Source organism: Ovis aries, chromosome 2 (genome assembly GCF_016772045.2).
Source record: "Ovis aries strain OAR_USU_Benz2616 breed Rambouillet chromosome 2, ARS-UI_Ramb_v3.0, whole genome shotgun sequence".
Taxonomy (NCBI): Eukaryota; Metazoa; Chordata; class Mammalia; order Artiodactyla; family Bovidae; genus Ovis; species Ovis aries.
Window position 1 is genome coordinate 248,822,914 of NC_056055.1, and position 18,746 is coordinate 248,841,659.

Consider the following 18,746-nt stretch of genomic DNA (forward strand, 5'->3'; position numbering starts at 1 on the left):
GCGGGTTGCCGTGCCCACCTCCAGGGGATCTTCCCGACCCAGGGATCGAACCCGCGTCTCCCGCATCTTCTGCACTGCAGGCGGGTTATTTCCTGCTGAGCCGCCCTTCAAGAGATGTGCCCCATGTCAATTAGTCAGTGGCTCCTATTCACAAAACAGAGGTTGGAAAAGGTACAAGTCACTACTGAGGGGCCGAAGGATGAGTGAGGGTGCTGAAGGGGAGTCAGGGCTGGATCAGGGACCACCGGCCCCCGAGCAGCTGGGGGAGACTCCCTCCTCCCACACCTGCAGCCAACTGGCCTCCAAGGCAAGCAGGTCCCCAGGCCAGGTCAAGCTGGCACAGCCTGACCAGCGTCCAGGGTGACTTACAGAGCCCCCCACAGACGAGAAGCCAGCTGACACAAAGCACACACGTATGCAGAAATCACCGCAGTATCTTTCTAGTCTTCCGACTTTTAAATTCCAGATAGGTTCATCAAAGTGGCGACATTTCCGTCTGTGTGCGCTCTGGCCCAGTCCCCAACAACTCCCATTTCCTTTCTCAGAACCATTCCCCGCTCCCGAGGATGGACTCCACATTGTCACCACGAAACCCCACGGCGCGCACACCCAACACTCACAGTCTCTGCCTCGGAAATTTGGAACCGGGTCTCTACTGGAGGCCAGAACTGAGCACGTTCAACTCATATGCTGCAGGGTGGCCACCCTCTGCCACGCACCCAGAGACGCTGAGAAACCCAGTCCCAGACGCAGAGTGGGAGCAGGGATGAGACGATGCTCTGGGTGTTTTTCTCAACAGCCAAAAAGCCGAGACCACCAGATGCCTACAGATGGACGGATGAATAAACAGAATGTGGCCCATCCACAGACTGGCGTATCATTCAGCCTTAAAAAGGAGTGGAATTCTGCCACACCTACAAAGTAGATGAACTTCAATAGCGTCGTGCTAAGTGGAATAAGCCAGACGCAAAGGGTCGTGTTATCATGGGGCCACTTCCGTGGAGGACTGGGAACAGAATTCATAGAAGGTAGGGCGGCGGTCCCCGGGGGATGGGGAGGGAGAGAGCTGCTCTTCACGGGCGCCGAGCTCGCATCAAGGGCGATGAAAATCATTCTGCAGATGGACGGTGGCCACGGCCACACGACGCTGCAAGCGCAGCTGAGGCCATTAAATTGTGCACTTCAGAATGGTCACACAAACAGGCTCGATGTTACCCGTGCACGCTCAGTTATGACCCAAGGACTCCACCAGGCTCCCCTGTCCATGGGATTATCCCGGGAAGAACACTGGAGTGGGTTGCCATGTTCTTCTCCAGGGATCTTCCCGACCCAGGGGTTGGACCCACGTCGTTTGCAGCTCCTGTGTCAGCAGGCAAATTCCTCACCCCTGAGCCTCCTGGGAGATTCCTCACCACTGAGCCTCCTGGGAGATTCCTCACCACTGAGCCTCCTGGGAAGCCCCATGTTACACATATTTCACCACAGACTCAAAACAGAGAGAGACTGTAAGAGTAGAGACAGGTGATGCCGCCTGGGTTCCCAGCCCCTGTCCAGTTCCTGGTCTCAGCTCCCATAAGGCCAGCCTCTCTGGGTTTCTAAGACACCCCTGAATTCTCAGAATATATGTTCCTTTTTTGCTTAAGCGTACTCTCGCAGGGCTCTGTACCTGCAAATGAAAGGATCTTGGTCAAATTTATCAGGGGACAGTTACTTCTGGGGGGGGCGTCATCCTCTGCTCAAGGTCAGCCCCCAAAAAGGCCTACATAACCCAAGCATCTCTTCCTGACCCATCAGAGAACCATCCTCCACACATTTATTTTAAAACTGCTTAAATTAGATCCACAGCCCTCCCTGATAGAAATTCTTTCTCCACCCTCCACCCTCCCCCACCCCCTGCATTTTAATTCTAGTTTTCCCTTGTCAGCATTTCCCAGTTCAAATCTCCACCCAAAGTCAGCAGTCTTGGGTCCAAAAGATTCCTTGCTAATTCCAAACACCAGACCCACCCTCAGAGGATGAATGTGTCTCTGCTGAGTGCATCCAAAGTGATGTCACAGGTTCTGGGACGTTTCCAACAGCCAAGTTGAAGACACAGTAGCCTCTCATCTCCTGCAGGGGTAAGCACTCACGTGTGTGCTAAGTCGCTCAGTCGTGTCTGACTCTTTGCGACCCTATGGACTATAGCCCACCAGGCTCCTCTGTCCATGGGATTCTCCAGGCAAGAACACTGGGGCAGGTTGCCATTTCCTGCTCCAGGAGATCTTCCCAATCCAGGGATCAAACTCCAGACTCACATCTCCTGCGTTGGCAGGCACGTTCTTTACCACTAGCGCTGCCTGAGAAGCACTCACAAGTTAAAGCAAAATCAGAGAAAGAACATTTGTGGACCGTGCTCTGTTCTGCAGACTATTTGCATCAGCGGGGGACATGTCAACACCCCATGTTCCCAGCGGACTAGGATTCAGTTTTATGCTTCTTGTCTAAGACTACATAGCCAACCAGGAGCTGGGTGAAATACTCTTACATAAACCATCTCATTTAATCTCTCTAACAGCTTGAGAGGCGGAGCTTATTATGCCCATTTGAAAGATGAGGAAACTGAGGCTCAGAAAAGTGAACCAACTTGCCGAAAGTCACACAACTAGGGCGGATGCTGGAATTTCAGTCTAGGCTTATTCTCATTTCTACGGCCCAGGCTCTCATCCATGAGGAGAAGAGGGCTTGTGCTGTGGAGGGCAGAGCAGACTAGAAGCGGGGAGTCCAGGTTCTGAGCCTGGGTTCCTCCATACTGGCTTCAGGTCCTCCTAAACCACCTGCCCACAGCCTTGAAAGGGTGGAAGGTCGAGGCCGCGAGACAGGCTGGCCGTGGGGGCTGCGTGGATGCCCGCCAGGGCTCCCTCTCCCGACCCCATCGTCTCCACCCAGGTTTTGCGAGCAGATTCGAGGCCAGGTGGGCTTTTCCAGGTGGAGGGATAGTGTGTCTCGGAAACGGACGTCATTTGCTGCCATTTGTTGAGAGACAAGCCTCTGGGGCGTCCCCGGTGACCCAGGGGCTAAGACTGAACTCTGGGCTTCCCTGGTGATCTCATGGTTAAGAATCCGCCTGGAAATGCCAGGGACACGGTTTCATCCCTGGTCTAGGAAGACCCCACGTGCCACGGAGCAGCTAAGCCTGTGGGCCGCAACTGCGGAGCCCGCGAGCCCTAGACCCCTGAGCTCTGCGACAAAGAGACGCCACCACAGGGAGAAGCCTGCGCTCTGCAGCTGGAGGGCAGCCTCTGCCCACAGCTGGAGGACGCCCACGCCTAGCAGCAAAGCCCAGTGCAGTTCAAATTGAAATTACAAACCTCTGCACTCGCAATGCAGGCGCTCTGTGTTCAGTCCCGGGTCGGGGAACTGAGATCCCACAAGCCACACAGTGGGGCCAAGAACCAGAGACAAGTCTCTGGACCGAGCCTGGACATTAGCAACCGCAGGTCTCACTGCCCTGCCGTCCCCTCTCCCGGCTCGTCCTCGAGGGAGGGGACAGGGTCAGTTCTCGCCTGTCGCTCTCTGAGTCCTCCGGCCACACAGCGTTAGAGCTCCCTGCGCAGGCCCAGCAAGACTAACAGTGTGGCATGAGGCCCGGCCAGCCCGCACGGGTGGAGTCTAATTACAACAGCAATGGGTCAAACAAGCCCAAGTTGGAATCCAGCTTCCTCAGCAAGCCGTGTGGCCTTGGGCAACTCACTTGACCCCTCGACCTCTGTGTGCTCATCTGTAAAATGGGGATAATGACACTCGACCAGGAGGGCCGTCATAGGGAGTGAGTGAGCTCATTTATATAAAGCACTCACCGACGTGCTTAGCCTTAGCCAGCCACTGATGTCTATGGACGCTGCCGTGCTTATCACCATTTTTATTATAATGCCCCAGGAAAACCTTCCATGGGCTAGGCTGAAACTTACCTTTGGATTATTTAAGCTTTAGTAAGCAAAGGAGTTTGTTCCGTCCAAGGCACTTTTGCAATTTGTAACTATTAGTGTGTAATGTCGGAGAAGGCGATGGCACCCCACTCCAGTCCTCTTGCCTGGAAAATCCCATGGATGGAGAGCCTGGTGGGCTGCAGTCCATGGGGTGGCACAGAGTTGGACATGACTGAAGTGACCTAGCAGCAGCAGTGTGTAATGTCCCTGCATTTGCTCAGGTTTTATCTGTGCTCTCCACTCTGCTGAAACTTCATGAACGTAGGAGCCCACCTGTCTGGTTTACCAGTACCCTCAGCAGTCTGGTGGCTCAGAGGGTAAAGCGTCTTCCTGCAGTGCGGGAGACCTGGGTTCAATCCCTGGGTCAGGAAGATCCCCTGGAGAAGGCAATGGCCAGCCACGCCAGTACTCTTGCCTGGAAAATCCCATGGATGGAGAAGCCTGGTAGGCTACAGATGGGGTCGCAAAGGGTCAGACACGACTGAGCGACTTCACTTCAGCAGTTAGCCTACAGCCTGGCACATCCCAGGGGTTTAAGCAACACTGAGTGAATGAAAAATAAATGTGAGAAATCTGAGAAAGTGACTTGGAGATTATCATACTCAGTGAAGTAAGCCAGACTGAAAAAGACACTTATGTACGTCACTCACGTATGGAATCTAAAGAAAGATACACACAAACTTACAAGGAAGTAGACTCGCAGAAACAGAAAACGGGCTTAGAGTTACACAGGGGAAGCAGGGAGGGATAGGTTAGGAATTTGAGACTAGTGTATACACACTGCTGCTGCGGCTGCTGCTAAGTCGCTTCAGTCTTGTCCAACTCTGTGCGACCTCACACGGCAGCCCATCAAGCTCCCCTGTCCCTGGGATTCTCCAGGCAAGAACATTGGATGTACACACTATTGTATATAGAACATTTAAACAAAAAGGACCTACTATATACCAAAGGGGACTATACTCAAGATTTTGTAATAGCCTAGAAGAGAAAATAATATGAAAAAGGGTATGCATGAGTGTATGTGTGTGTGTGTGTGTGTGTTAGCCGCTCAGTCGCACCCAACTCTGTGCAACCCCGTGGACTGTAGCCCGCCAGGCCCCTCTTCGTGGGATTAGCCATTCAGTCGCACCCGACTCTGTGCAACCCCGTGGACTGTAGCCCGCCAGGCCCCTCTTCGTGGGATTAGCCATTCAGTCGCACCCGACTCTGTGCAACCCCGTGGACTGTAGCCCGCCAGGCCCCTCTTCGTGGGATTAGCCATTCAGTCGCACCCTACTCTGTGCAACCCCGTGGACTGTAGCCCACCAGGCCCCTCTTCGTGGGATTCTCCAGGCAAGAACACTGGAGTGGGTGGCCATTCCCTCCTGCAGGGGATCTTCCCGACCCAGGGACTGAACCCGTGTTTCTTACATTTCCTGCATCGGCAGGTGGCTTCTTATCACTTCTGCCACCTGGGAAGCCCCAGATGATTCTTACCTGTCAGTTAAACAGACTCACTGAAAGTCTCAGGTCAGTTCATCACAAACGCGCATAATGGATTAACCGTCTCCCCTTGGAGTTCAGGCTTTCAGCTGCCCGGTCGACACTGACTGTCCTGAACTGACAAGAAGGCGGGAGGCTCCAGGTAGGGCACAAGTGGGGAAGCATCAGCTTCAGGCAGCTGCAGGGGCCAGAACCCAGCAGCTGGATTTGCTAAGCGCCTGCCCCGCCCCCAGCACCGTGCCACCCGGGTTCACCCCCACGACCTAGTCTAGGTTCGTTAGTGTATTTCCCGTTTTGCAGATGAGAACATTGAGGTTCAGAAAGATCTGAGTCTCGCCTGCGGTCACACAGAGAGAACGAGGCAGAGTTGGGATTGAAGCTTCTGTTTTGTTCAGTCTGGGCCTGACTTGGCAAATGTCAGCCCAACAGAGGTCCATCCATCCCAGGCTGGGGTCTGGACAGTGGCATGCAGGTGGGGGCAGTCTGCCAGGTCAGAAAGCTGGTGGCACTGCCATTTGGAGCCATCTCTTCAATTGTCTGGGCCCAGAAGGGAGGATCCAGCCCCTCTCTACTGCAGGAGACAGGCAAGGCAAGAGGCCCAGCGCAGGGAAACTGACGGGCTGCCCAGGTACAGCGGACGGGTAAGGAAAGGGGGCCACAGGAGGGCTGAGCCGCCAGGGTGCCCCCAGGTGCCATCACAGCCTACTTGGCACCCGCAGTGCCACACGGCGCTCAGCCCTCAGGCCTGTGGCACCCAAGGCAAGCCTCCCCGAGTCCTGAGAAGTTTAACGGCCGATTCCCTGAAAAGTGGCCCCTCCCGGCAACTCCACACCCCGAGGCCTCGCTCTCTCCTCTGCCTCTGAAGCCCCTGGTTCTGGACAGCCGCCACAGGCTGTGTTTCCAAAAGCTGATGCCGCAAGACTTCCCTGGCAGTCCAGTGGCTACAAGTCTGCGCTCCCAGCGTCGGGGGCCGGTGCAACCCCTGGTCAGGGAACCAGACCCTGCACACTGCAACTGAGAGCCAGGACAGCCAAAGAGAAAGAACTGACGCTGTGTCTTCAAACCTGCAAACAGGCCTCGGGATCACAGCCCAAACCTGGGAGGAAGGGACGGCGAGAAAGATGAGTGACCTCTGTTGCCAAGAGAGGTTCTCAGCTGGAGTCTCGTGACACTTAGCTCCACCCTGCAGGCAAACGTCAGCCGCTGACGAAGAGAAGCTGAGACCCTTGGGGCTGCCCCGGCCCTGCCTGGGGACGTGGAGAGCTTGGAGGGGCAGGAAGGAGAGATGAGGACGAGCAAGGCCCAGCCTCCGGAGGTGGGCAGTGCGGGGGCGGAGAGCAGACAGGAATTTCCAGGAGCCCGAGCACTCGGGCTCCCATCTGGCAGAGCCGTGACAGCAGGGAGGGCTTCCTCACCCTCCACGAACGGCGATGCCCTTCGTGGCTGGAGGATGAGCTTCTCCATGTATCGTGGGTGCCCATTCCCAGGAAGGCTGGCTGTTACTGCTTCCAGGAAAGTCCCCAGTCTTTTCCCCGGACCTCAGTGTCTCCTGTGGGCCTTAGGCCTGATGCCCACCTGCCATCCAAGATGATACCCACACAGGGGGCTGTGGGCACACGCCTGGGAGGGCAAGTCATTTTGTAAAAACAAGAGGTATTCTCAGCAACCTCCCTCAGATCCTTGGAGCCACTGGAAGGCAGTCCCAAGAGGCCTGCTCCTGGAACTCTGTGTCTAGCCACTGTGACGGCCGGCACTCAAACATCCGCACTCTCCCCGAGCCCCCAGGAGACCCGAGGGGACTCGTGACTCATGAATCTGCCTCCTTGGGCTCTTCTTGCAGGAATGCAAGAAGGCAGGAAGCTGTCAGTGACCACCCACTAAGGTGCCAGGGCTTCTGTAAACCTGTCCACCTCCTGATGACTCCCTGAGGCAGGCGCCGCTGACATCCCCATTTTCCAGATGAGAAGACTGAAGCCCGGGATAATGCCTTGCCCGGAGTCTAGACGACACCATCTGTCCCCAAGGAGCTTGCAGGGGTCTTGGGAGGGGAGCGTTCCCCTAAGAAATGCAGGTGCTCCTTGGAGTCCTGGAAACCAGAGGGTGACGGAGCCCAGCAGCCTCGGTCTCCCCTCTGGGGAAGCCCGAAGTCCAGACCAGGGGTGTGGTTTGTCCCAGCTCGTGACCCGCCAGGCTGCAAAGCCAGTGCTGGAGCCCCGCCTGGACTGCGGCCCCAGGGGGTCTGTGGAGCTGGCGCAGCTGGTGAGAAGCAGGGAAAACCAGCGACAGCCTATTTGGAGTCCGTAGGGAGAGGTGTGGACACAGCTGGGGTCCCGCCAGAGCTCCTTGCTGGGCAGTGGGGGCAGAGCGTCCAGAGAGGCGCCCTCTCCTGCCCTCCGCTAACCTGGGGACGCCAAGGGCTGCTGGGCGCCCCCTGCTGGCCACCAGGAGCATGTCCTCCAGGACCAGCACGCCCCAGAGCCCTGCCAAGGGGCTTCCCCTGCCTGAGACGCCGGGCTCCCAGTGGAGGGGCCAGGGTCCAATCCCTGTTCAGGGGATGAAGGCCTCACATACTGCAACTAAGCACTTGTGCCACAACTAGAAAAGCCTGTGCGCGGCAACTGAGATCCCGCACAGCCTAAATAAATAAATAGGGGGGAAATTTTTATTTTGTTTGGCCAAGAGGCAGTGATGGGCTGCTGGAGGTCAGCGCTAACCCGAGTCTGCGTTGCCCCATTAGGGTTCTACACTCACCGTCCCAGCTTTCCACGGCCAGGCATCGATGCCCTCCACGTGGAGCTTGTAAACATGCCCACAAGTGCTCTGACTCCCCTCGTGGAGAGACAGGGTCTGCGCCTGAATCTGGGCAGCCTTGTGCAGCCAGCAGAACGCCGCAGAAGTGATTCTGCCAGCTCAGACGAGGGCGTGTGCCTCCGTCCTGTTAGCTCCCACTCAGCCCTGAAGCCACCCCGTGAGACAGAGACCAAAGGTCTGCCACGACGTGAGGAGGCCCCAGCTGCACAACGAGGTCGGGAGTCAACAACCCCGGTCTCAGCCGGGATCAGCTGCCAGCAGACAATTCCAGCAGCCTGCTCTCGAGTCAGCCCGGGCTTCAGGCCTTTCAGCCGAGGCCCCAGACAGCACAGAGCAGAGACGGGCTCTCCCTGTTGTACCTGTCCAAGCCCCTGAGCCGGTAAGCATCACAAAACGGTTGCATTCTGCCATGAAGGTTTGGGGGCTGTGTGTGTTTGAGGGAAGATGAGTTCAGGGACGTTAAAGCCCTCTTAGTGGTTAAAAGTGAGGGTGTCGGGAGGCTTCCCTGGGGTCCCGTGGTTAAGAATCTGCCTTCTAGTGCACATGTGGGTGTGGTCCCCGGTCAGGGAACTGAGATCCCGCGTGCCTTGGAGCCCGCTAAGCCAGGACGCCACAACTACTGACCCCAACGCTCCAGAGCCCTCAAGCCCAACCGGAGAGCCCCACGCAGTGCAGCGAGGGGCCCAGCACAGTCCCCAAAACAGAGAAGAGACAGGCTGTGGGGCCAGGCCGCCGGGCCTGCAGTCCTCACCAGCTGGGCAACCTCGGAGGGGCACTTAACCTCTCTGAGCCTCTGATCCCACCTGTGTAAAATGGAGCTGATAACAGGGCTGCAGAGAGGTTTCCGTAAGAAAACGCTCATGAAGCAGTTGACACCCGCGGGCGAACAGCACGGGAGTGTGGTAACTGAGGACAGTTGTTACAAACAGCTCTGCAAAGGGGAGGAGCCTGCCTCCAGTCTGATGGGGTAAGAAAATCCTGAATCGGGCTCATCTGGAATTCCTCAGAGAGACAGTGTGTTGCAAAACCGGAAGGGGCAAGGGGAATGAAAGTGCGCCAACAGGCGCTTTCTGGGCTTCTGATGCGACTGGTGGGAGCCCAGGGACAGCCTTGCCTGGCCAGCCTTGTGTAGGGAAGCCTGGTCTGGCCCTTGCCTAACCTCTGGGCATTCTTTCAAATGCGCCTTGGTCAACCTCTGGGGACTCTGAAAAGGGGCGACACAGTCTGCTAGAAAGACAGTGAGCTTCAGAGCCCTGGGTCTGGACTCAGGCTCCGCCACCAGCCTGGAGTCCCAGGCCGGCCGTGTGGCTCCTGGAGCCGCGTGCTCCACTGTGCAAGTGAGGGCCTGATGACACGCGTTCGGCCTCTCACAGTGCCTGGCGAGAAGCGGGCTCTCAGTAAGCAGAGCTGCTATTAGCACCGTTTCTCTTATTGTTTTCACTTTTCCACTCCCTGGCCTTGAAGAGCAGGAAACAATAGCCACCATTGACGACCTTGGTTCAGCCAATATTTCCGGCTCTCTCCTGCTAAGAAGGATCACTTCCTGACCCCTGGGTAGGTGGGGCCCCTGAGCTGTGAGCGCCCCGCGCGTCACTTCCGGGCTGAGCGCTCCGTCACCAGCTGAGACTCTGAGTCCCGGCACCGTGCCCGGCTCAGCACCACTCAGAACGGGGACCTCAGCAGCCCAGGTCTCTGCACGGCAAGATGCGCCAAGGCCCAGCCCATGGGCCATCAACAAGTAGTGAAAAGCCGAGCTTTCTTGTTTTCGGTTGCTAGGATTTGGAGGTGGCTTGTTTTGTCGTTGTTTTTTGGCCATGCTGCACAGCGTGTGGAATCCTGGTTCCCCAACCGGAAATCGAGCCTGTGTCCCCTGCTTTGGAGGAGCAGAGTCTTAACCACTGGACCGCCAGGGAAGCAGGGCTCCTGCACCAAGCCTGATCTCAGCTAGACTCGACTCGCTCCTGCACCAAGCTTGATCTCAGCTAGACTCGACTTGCTCCTGCATCTGCCGTCTTCTGGTCTAGGGCAGCCTGTCTCAGGCCGCTCTCCACGGCCCCGGCCTCCAGCGCACGCTGGTCTCAGGTGGAGATTACAGAGGTCCAAGAGAGAGGACATGCAGGAGCAAGACCCTGAGACCCTGGCTCGGCAGCCACGTGCCCTCACTCTGCATAGGTTAAGACAAGGAGTGTAAACTTGATCCACACCAACAGGGAATCAAAGCATGGCGGCCCTCTTGGGCCAGGATTTGAATGCAGGCCTGGTACTTCAACATTATGCCAACCTGTCTCTAAACTGAGTGAAACTGAATGTTTCTCAGCCATGTCTGACTCTTCGCAGCCTACCGGGCTCCTCTGTCCACGGAATTCTCCCAGCAAGAATACTGGAGTGGGTTGCCATTCCCTTCTCCAGGGGATCTTCCTGTCCCAGGGATCGAATCCAGGTCTCCTGCGTTGCAGGCGGATTCTTCACCCTCTGAGCCACAGGGAAGCCCGTCTTGTCTCTAACCTCGGCTCAAGTCAAGTGCTGAACTCCTGCCTCCTCCCTTTCCAGCTCAGGCCCTCGAACGGTACTCTAAGGATCTCACCCCTCCTAAGAGGCTCAGCGGCACAGCTCAATCACATCTATTTGCCTGGCCACCCATGCGTTCATTAGATTTCTACCGCGCCTCTCTTCTATCAAGCTCAGGGCCATCCTGGGAATGAAATTCACAGCACAAACAGCTGGGGCACACTCAAGACGTTGCAGAAATAGAAAGCAAGTCAGAGGGGGGACCAAAGCCAAAGGCTTGAGGGGAACCAGTTCCCAAGAGGCCAGGGGTGGGCATTTATGGATCATTACCAGCTACAGAGCTTTCCTCCCAGGAGTCAGTGGTCGGCCGCTGCTGTGGCCCAGAGGGACAACCCTGGGGCCAGGTTTCACCAGAGGGGTCTGCCCGGTGGACGGCGCCCATGGGTGCTGAGCACTGAAATGAGCAGCACAGGCAGAATGGGGCTGCATCCAGGGCTGGACAAGTCCCGGGAGGCCCTGGGCCCGGGCCCCGGGCCCTCTCCCCCACCCCCGGGGAGGCAATGTGCCCAGGCCCCGGGCCCTCTCCCCCATCCCCGGGGAGGCACTGGGCCCTCTCCCCCACCCCCAGGGAGGCACTGTGCCCGGGCCACGGGCCCTCTCCCCCACCCCTAGGGAGGCACTGCGCCCGGGCCCCAGGCCCTCTTCCACACCCCCGGGGAGGCACTGTGCCCTCTCCCCCATCCCTGGGGAGGCACTGCGCCCGGGCCCCGGGCCCTCTCCCCCACCCCCGGGGAGGCACTGCGCCCGGGCCCCAGGCCCTCTTCCACACCCCCGGGGAGGCACTGCGCCCGGGCCTCGGGCCCTCTCCCACACCCCCGGGGAGGCACTGTGCCCTCTCCCCCATCCCCGGGGAGGCACTGGGTCCTCTCCCTCATCCCTGGGGAGGCACTGCACCCGGGCCTCGGGCCCTCTCCCCCATCCCGGGGTCAGCTGGTTCTGCACATGTGGATCTTCAGCAAGTCACTCCGCCTCCTGGAGCCTCAGTCTTCTCATCCATAAACCGGGACGATGATGTTGCGATGAGGATTCAGGGAAATCCTGTAAACAAAGGGCAGTGGACACCGCTGGAGGTCCAGGCGCTGGCCTGGGGAACATGACCTCGTCCTCTTTAACTGAAGATTGCACAGGAGGCCATGTGGCTTCTAACATAATAACAACACCGAGAGCAGAGCAGACACACACAGCACATGCGTGCCATTCTCAGTCCCCCAGCCTCGCTGTGAGGAAACAGACCCAGAGCCACACAGCTCACTGGCGCCAGGGTGCAAAGCCAGGTCAGCTGCTCTAGACTGGGCTTTCCCCCACATCTGGACAAGGATGTCGCTCCGCAGCCTGCCCTGAAAGGAAGAGAGAAGACAGGACGTATCGTCCCCACTGTGTAGATGGAGAGAGAGAGAGTGGAGGTCCAGGCTCCCCCTGCCTCCCACGCTGGCTGCAGAGCTGACCCGGCCACCGCCCCCCAGCTGCCTGCTCCCGCCCCCCGGCCCCTCACAGAGAGCAGGGCCTGTTCAGGGGCTCAGGGCTGGCTCGGTTTCTGTGGGGTGGGTGTGGGGGCACCCTGGATCATCCCAGACTCGCACTGCTGCCCTGAGCTGCAGCCACATTCAGGGAATCCAAGTTTCCAGATGCCAACTGGCGCCCCAGCTCACACCAGGAACTCAGTAGACTCTTCCCAGGAAGAGCTGGGGTGCTGATCTTGCCCCTACCAGGAGAAACGGCTCTGGGCGAGCAGGAGGAGCCAGGAAAGCGGGTGGGACAGCCTTTAATCTGGAGCCACAAGCAGCAACAACGGAACAGGTAAACACCGAGGCTTGACCACCATCATCATCAATAACAAGGGGGCCGGTAGTCCACAAGGGGGTAGTTTGAATTATCCCCATTTTACAGATGAGGAAACTGAGGTGCAGAGAGGTGCAATCACTAGCCCACGGTCACCCGTGCACGTGCTAAGCCTGACTCGGGCTCTGGGCTAAACAAGTCATGTGACCAATCTATTCAGTGTTCAGAAACTTCCATGGGGCATTATTGTGGGTTATTTACAGAGAAACACTGAAGGTCAGTGGGTGAGTCACAAAGCCCAAGGTCACACCACTAGAAATGTCCGGACCCAGGTCCCGGCACTTAACCACAGATGAGATAACCAGGTCGTCTCAGCGCCTGCCCTTTGCCTCAAGGCCTTCTGAGGACAGGAAGGTCTGGGTTATTCACCCCCAAGGCTGAACCCAGCTGGGTAGAATTGTGGTACTGAGCCGCCCTCTGCTGGTTGAAATGAAAAGAACTCCAAGAGGACTGGGGATGCATCTTCCTTGCCCTTATAATGTGGACACGATCCACAGTCCCCTCAGAGGAAATGGCCCATTTATGAGAGTGGTAAGCAGACAGCTCAGAAGAGACACCTGCTGGGTCTGAGCAGTCCTGGAGGGCTTCCTGAAGAAGGTGATCTGCGTAGAGCAATGGGGTAGCCTGATTCAGGAGGCCAAAACAATTTAGGTTTAATTGGCCAGGGCAATTAGCACAGGCCATCCTGACCATGATTTTTTTTTAAAAGCTGAAAATGTTATCTGAGCTGTTACCTTACAGAATGATAAGGTATTAGTGAGTCCAGAAAGATGAGAAGAACCACACGTAAGGACAGATAGAGGAACCCCAGGCCAGAGTAGGCAGGGGGCAGGGGCCAGGAGCTGGGCCGAGCAGGTAGAATTGAAGCCACAGGTTTGCAGGAGGCTGTTAACCATCTGGAGAACGTGCTGGTCTATGAGCCGGGGAGGGGGGGGGGGGGGGGGGGCGGGGAGGGGGGCTGGCAGCACCTTGTCACCTGGGAACTTGCTAGCAATGCAGATTACCAAATAAGCTTCCCCCCCTCACCCCACCCACCGCAAGTGATGCTGAGGTTTGAGTACCGCTGCTCTGGGCAATCCCTGAGGATGGCCAATCCCTGGCTGCATTTCTCATCCCCTTCAAAACCAGGTGAGCCCAGAGGAGGAACTGTCTGGACAGAGTCTTGAGGGCCACGTGGCCTTTGTGCCATGGTTTTGCGGGCTCCTGATATGCTGACGTTTGCTGCTCAGGATTGCTGGGCAGGGCAGCTCGCCTACAGGCTTCCAGCAAGCGCCAGCCGCAGCAGCGCACCCATCCTAAAGGTGAGGAGATTGTGTCGGGAGGTGAAGGACAAGAGGTGAAGGACGGGGGTCCGCTGCGACACCCCAAGGACCAAGCCCAGCAGCCGGTCTGGAACTCTGGAACGTGGCCTCCATCACGACACCCACTGCCGCGGCCCTGACCTCCGTCTCTTTCCTCGTCTCCCCTCGGTCTCCCTGTCCTTAAAATAGGGTCATAGCAGTGGTCATAGCAGCGCTCTCTGCAGCAGTCAAGAAGTGGGAACAACTGAGTGCCTGTCAACAGATGATCGGTTTAAGAAGCTGCGGTGACGGCTTCCCTGCGGCCCCGACGGTAAAGGATCCGCCTGCAAGGCGGGAAGCCTCGGTTCGATCCCTGGGTTGGGAAGATCCCCTGGAGCAGGGCACGGCAACCTACTCCAGAATTCTTGCCTGGAGAATCCTGTGGACAGAGGAGCCTGGCGGGCTACAGTCCATAGAGAAGCGAAGAGTCAGACACGACTGAGAGAGTAACACGCACGTATATGCACACACACACGCACGCACATGTATGTGTGTGTGTATATGTTAGAAGATTAGTGATGAAAAGGATGAAATGTTGCCATTTACAGCACCGCGGATAAACCCCGAGATTATCATACCAACTGAAGTAAGTCGGAGAAAGATGGATACCATATGATATCACATATCTAAAAATTAGTTTAGATCAGATTATCACTAATCTAAAAATTAGTACAAATGAAAAAAATAAAAATAAAAATTAGTACAAATGAACTTATGCACCAAACAGAAACAGACTCACAGACCTAGAAGAGAAGCTCATGGTAGCCAAGGGGAAAAGAGAGGCGAAGAGGGAGGGGCTAGGAGTGTGGGATGAACAGATACACACGTCCATACGCAAAGCAGAGACACAGCAAGGAGTGACTGAACAGCAGAAGGAACTATATTCAATATCCGGTAATGTGACCTATAATGGAAATAATCTGGAAAGTGCGTCTACATAAATGCGTATATACAGCTGAATTGCTTCGATGCACAGCTGAAACCAACGCAGCATTGTACATTAATTCTGTTTCAATTAGAAGGGACTTCCCTGCTGGTCCAGTGCCTGAGACTCCCAACTCCCAGGGCAGGGGGCCCGGGTTCCATCCCTGGTCAGGGAACTGGACCCCACATGCTACAACTTAAAAATCCCGCATGGCTCAGCTAAAACACGGAGCAGCCACATAAACAAATAAAATTCCGTTTGAAAGGAAAGACAGAGGGGAGGAGGCAAAAGGAAAGCCGTGGAGGGAGACAATCCGGCTCTTTCAGATCTTCAAATCCGGGACTCCCCAGAAGCAGATACTGGCCTGTCCAGTCCGAGCCCAAAAAGAAAAGAGCCTCAAACCAATCAGCCCTGTGCTGCCGCTTCGGTCGCGGCCAACTCTCTGCGACCCCATGGACTGCAGCCCCCAGGCTCCCTGTTCTTGGGATTCTCCAGGCAAGAACACTGGAGTGGGCTGCCATTGCCTCCCCGGGCGACCAGTGCTCCAGTGGGTCTGGCTCACTTTTCTCAGTCGCTGTTAGTCAAGTTAAGAGAGAAGTAACCTGTTATTTTCTCTTTGGTCCCGTTCAAAGCAACTTCCAGTCTTTCCACAGTCACTGTGCCTCCTGCAAACCTGGGTGCGATTTCCAACCCCATTCCACCCTAGTAACAGAGACCTGTTCACTAGGGGTCTGCAGGGGCCCAGGTGGGTTCACTGGGCCGACGCTGCTAACAAAGGACAGGGAACTTAGCTGTCCAGCCTTGCTTTAAAAGCTGCCCTGTGCATCTGTGTTTCCTTCATCTCCCCCGATGTTCTTAAGAAAACATCCAATTTTCCGAGAGCATCTGAGTCAGTTCAGCATGAACCACCAAGTCACTGAATGCGCTCTCAGGCGCTCTTCCGGCTCTTCGATTCTTCTTCCTGGAAAGAGGCGATGTCCTGGCCCCGCTGCGGCTCGCACTGCCTTAAGTACCGACTGTTCACTTATCCTCACACCTAACACTGGGTGGAGGATCCTTACATTTGGTTTCGGTTTTACAGAGTTCAACATCACAAAGCTATTAGGAAGCCCGGCCATCACGCGCGACATCGTTCAGCGTTAGAACGGGGAATTTGCCTTTCCTGGGCAGACCAATGCTGACTGTACACTCCTCTGGGCACCTCTCCCCCCTGGGTGCACTTGATCCTCGCAGCTCAGAGGCGTGAAGTGACTGTCCTGAAGGCACACAGCCATTTAGAGCTGGGCCAGATCAGAACCCAGACTCCCCTTCTTCCCCTCCCCTTTGAGGAAGTGGCCCTTTCTTCTCACTAATCAAGACATCCCTCACGTGTCATCACCTTTCGCTGCGCACAGGAGTCTGGTCATTCTTAGAATTTGCCAGCACCTCTAAGACAATGGGAAAGCAGTCTCTGGGCCCCCTCTAGATACAAAACACATGGCCAGCAAGTGAGCTGCAGTGTGACGATCAGAGCGATACATCTGGTTCTGGTCACCTCCCCCGGAGGGGCCCCACACCAGCCCCCTTCCTGCTCCCACAGCTGAAAACAATTCTTCCCAGTGACTCCGGGGTTCTCAAGTGGAGGAGGACGCAATCTTTTTCTCAGGGAACAGCTGGCGAAGTCTGGAGACGAGTTCGGCCGTCGTAACTGAGAGCAGGTGCGGTTGGCGTCTAGTGGGCCAAGCCCAGAGTCGCTGCTCAGTGCCCTGCAACGCACAGGACTGCCCCATGACAAACCCTGCCGGCCCAGGTGCCCGCAGTGTCTGCAAAACGCCCGCAGTGGCCCAAGCATGGGAGTGAGAGCTCCTCACGGACCCAAGGAAGACGACAAATCACAGGCGCTAAGTGGGGAGGAAAATTCTTTAGCAAAGGGCCAGGCGCTGAGAGGGGAAGCTGATCTGGGCTTACTCGCAATGAGAGGTGAAAGTTCCTACACTCTGTATCTGGAAAAGCTCTCACTCAGAAAGATACATGACTTCAGTGTGCACAGCAGCTAAAAGCCAAGACGTGGGGTCTAAATGCCCACTGACAGACGAGGAAGAGGGAGCCGACTGCGGCTCAGATCAGGAGCGCCTTACTGCCAGATTCAGACTGAAATTGAAGAAAGTAGGGAAAACCACTCGACCATTCAGGTATGACCTAAATCAAATCCCTTATGATTATACAGCGGAAGTGAGAAATAGATTTAAGGGCCTAGATCTGATAGATAGAGTGCCTGATGAACTATGGAATGAGGTTCATGACATTGTACAGGAGACAGGGATCAAGACCATCCCCATGGAAAAGAAATGCAAAAAAGCAAAATGGCTGTCTGGAGAGGCCTTACAAATAGCTGTGAAAAGAAGAGAGGTGAAAAGCAAAGGAGAAAAGGAAAGATATAAGCATCTGAATGCAGAGTTCCAAAGAATAGGAAGAAGAGATAAGAAAGCCTTCCTCAGCGATCAATGCAAAGAAATAGAGGAAAACAACAGAATGGGAAAGACTACAGATCTCATCAAGAAAATCAGAGATATCAAGGGAACATTTCATGCAAAGATGGGCTCGATAAAGGACAGAATGGTCTGGACCTAACCGAAGCAGAAGATATTAAGAAGAGGTGGCAAGAATACACAGAAGAACTGTACAAAAAAGATCTTCACGACCCAGATAATCATGATGATGTGATCACTAATCTAGAGCCAGACATCCTGGAATGTGAAGTCAAGTGGGCCTTGGAAAGCATCACTCACTACGAACAAAGCTAGTGAAGGTGATGGAATTCCAGTTGAGCTATTTCAAATCCTGAAAGATGATGCTGTGAAAGTGCTGTACTCAATATGCCAGCAAAGTTGGAAAACTCAGCAGTGGCCACAGGACTGGAAAAGGTCAGTTTTCATTCCAATCCCAAAGAAAGGCAATGCCAAAGAATGCTCAAACTACCGCACAATTGTACTCATCTCACATGCTAGTAAAGTAATGCTCAAAATTCTCCAAGCCAGGCTTCAGAAATACATGAACTGTGAAATTCCAGATGTTCAAGCTGGATTTAGAAAAAGCAGAGGAACCAGAGATCAAATTGCCAACATCTGCTGGATCATTGAAAAAGCAAGAGAGTTCCAGAAAAACATCTATTTCTGCTTTATTGACTATGCCAAACCCTTTGACTCTGTGGATCACAATACACTGTGGAAAATTCTGAATGAGATTGGAATACCAGACCACCTGACCTGCCTCTTGAGAAACCTATATGCAGGTCAGGAAGCAACAGTCAGAACTGGACATGGAATAACAGACTGGTTCCAAATAGGAAAGGGAGTACGTCAAGGCTGTATATTGTCACCCTGCTTATTTAACTTCTATGCAGAGTACATCATGAGAAACGCTGGGCTGGAAGAAACACAAGCTGGAATCAAGATTGCCGGGAGAAATATCAATAACCTCAGATATGCAGATGACACCACCCTTATGGCAGAAAGTGAAGAGGAACTAAAAAGCCTCTTGATGAAAGTGAAAGAGGAGAGTGAAAAAGGTGGCTTAAAGCTCAACATTCAGAAAACGAAGATCATGGCATCCGGTCCCATCACTTCATGGGAAATAGATGGGGAAACAGTGGAACCAGTGTCAGACTTTATTTTTGTGGGCTCCAAAATCACTGCAGATGGTGATTGCTGCCATGAAATTAAAGGACACTTATTCCTTGGAAGGAAAGTTATGACCAACCTAGATAGTATATTGAAAAGCAGAGCCATTACTTTGCCAACAAATGTCCGTCTAGTCAAGGCTATGGTTTTACCTGTG

General features: G+C 55.2%; 1 long non-coding RNA gene across 4 annotated transcripts in view; it reads right to left on the reverse strand.

The window, feature by feature from the left end:
• Window positions 1–424: 424 nt before the first annotated feature.
• The window catches only part of LOC121818794 (uncharacterized), a 38,049-nt gene continuing 19,727 nt past the window's right edge, over window positions 425–18,746 (reverse strand). For all 4 annotated transcript variants that reach the window (XR_009599691.1, XR_009599689.1, XR_009599690.1 and 1 more), the window contains one exon: window positions 425–11,864. This is a non-coding gene — a long non-coding RNA (uncharacterized LOC121818794). The remainder of the gene's footprint in view (window positions 11,865–18,746) is intronic.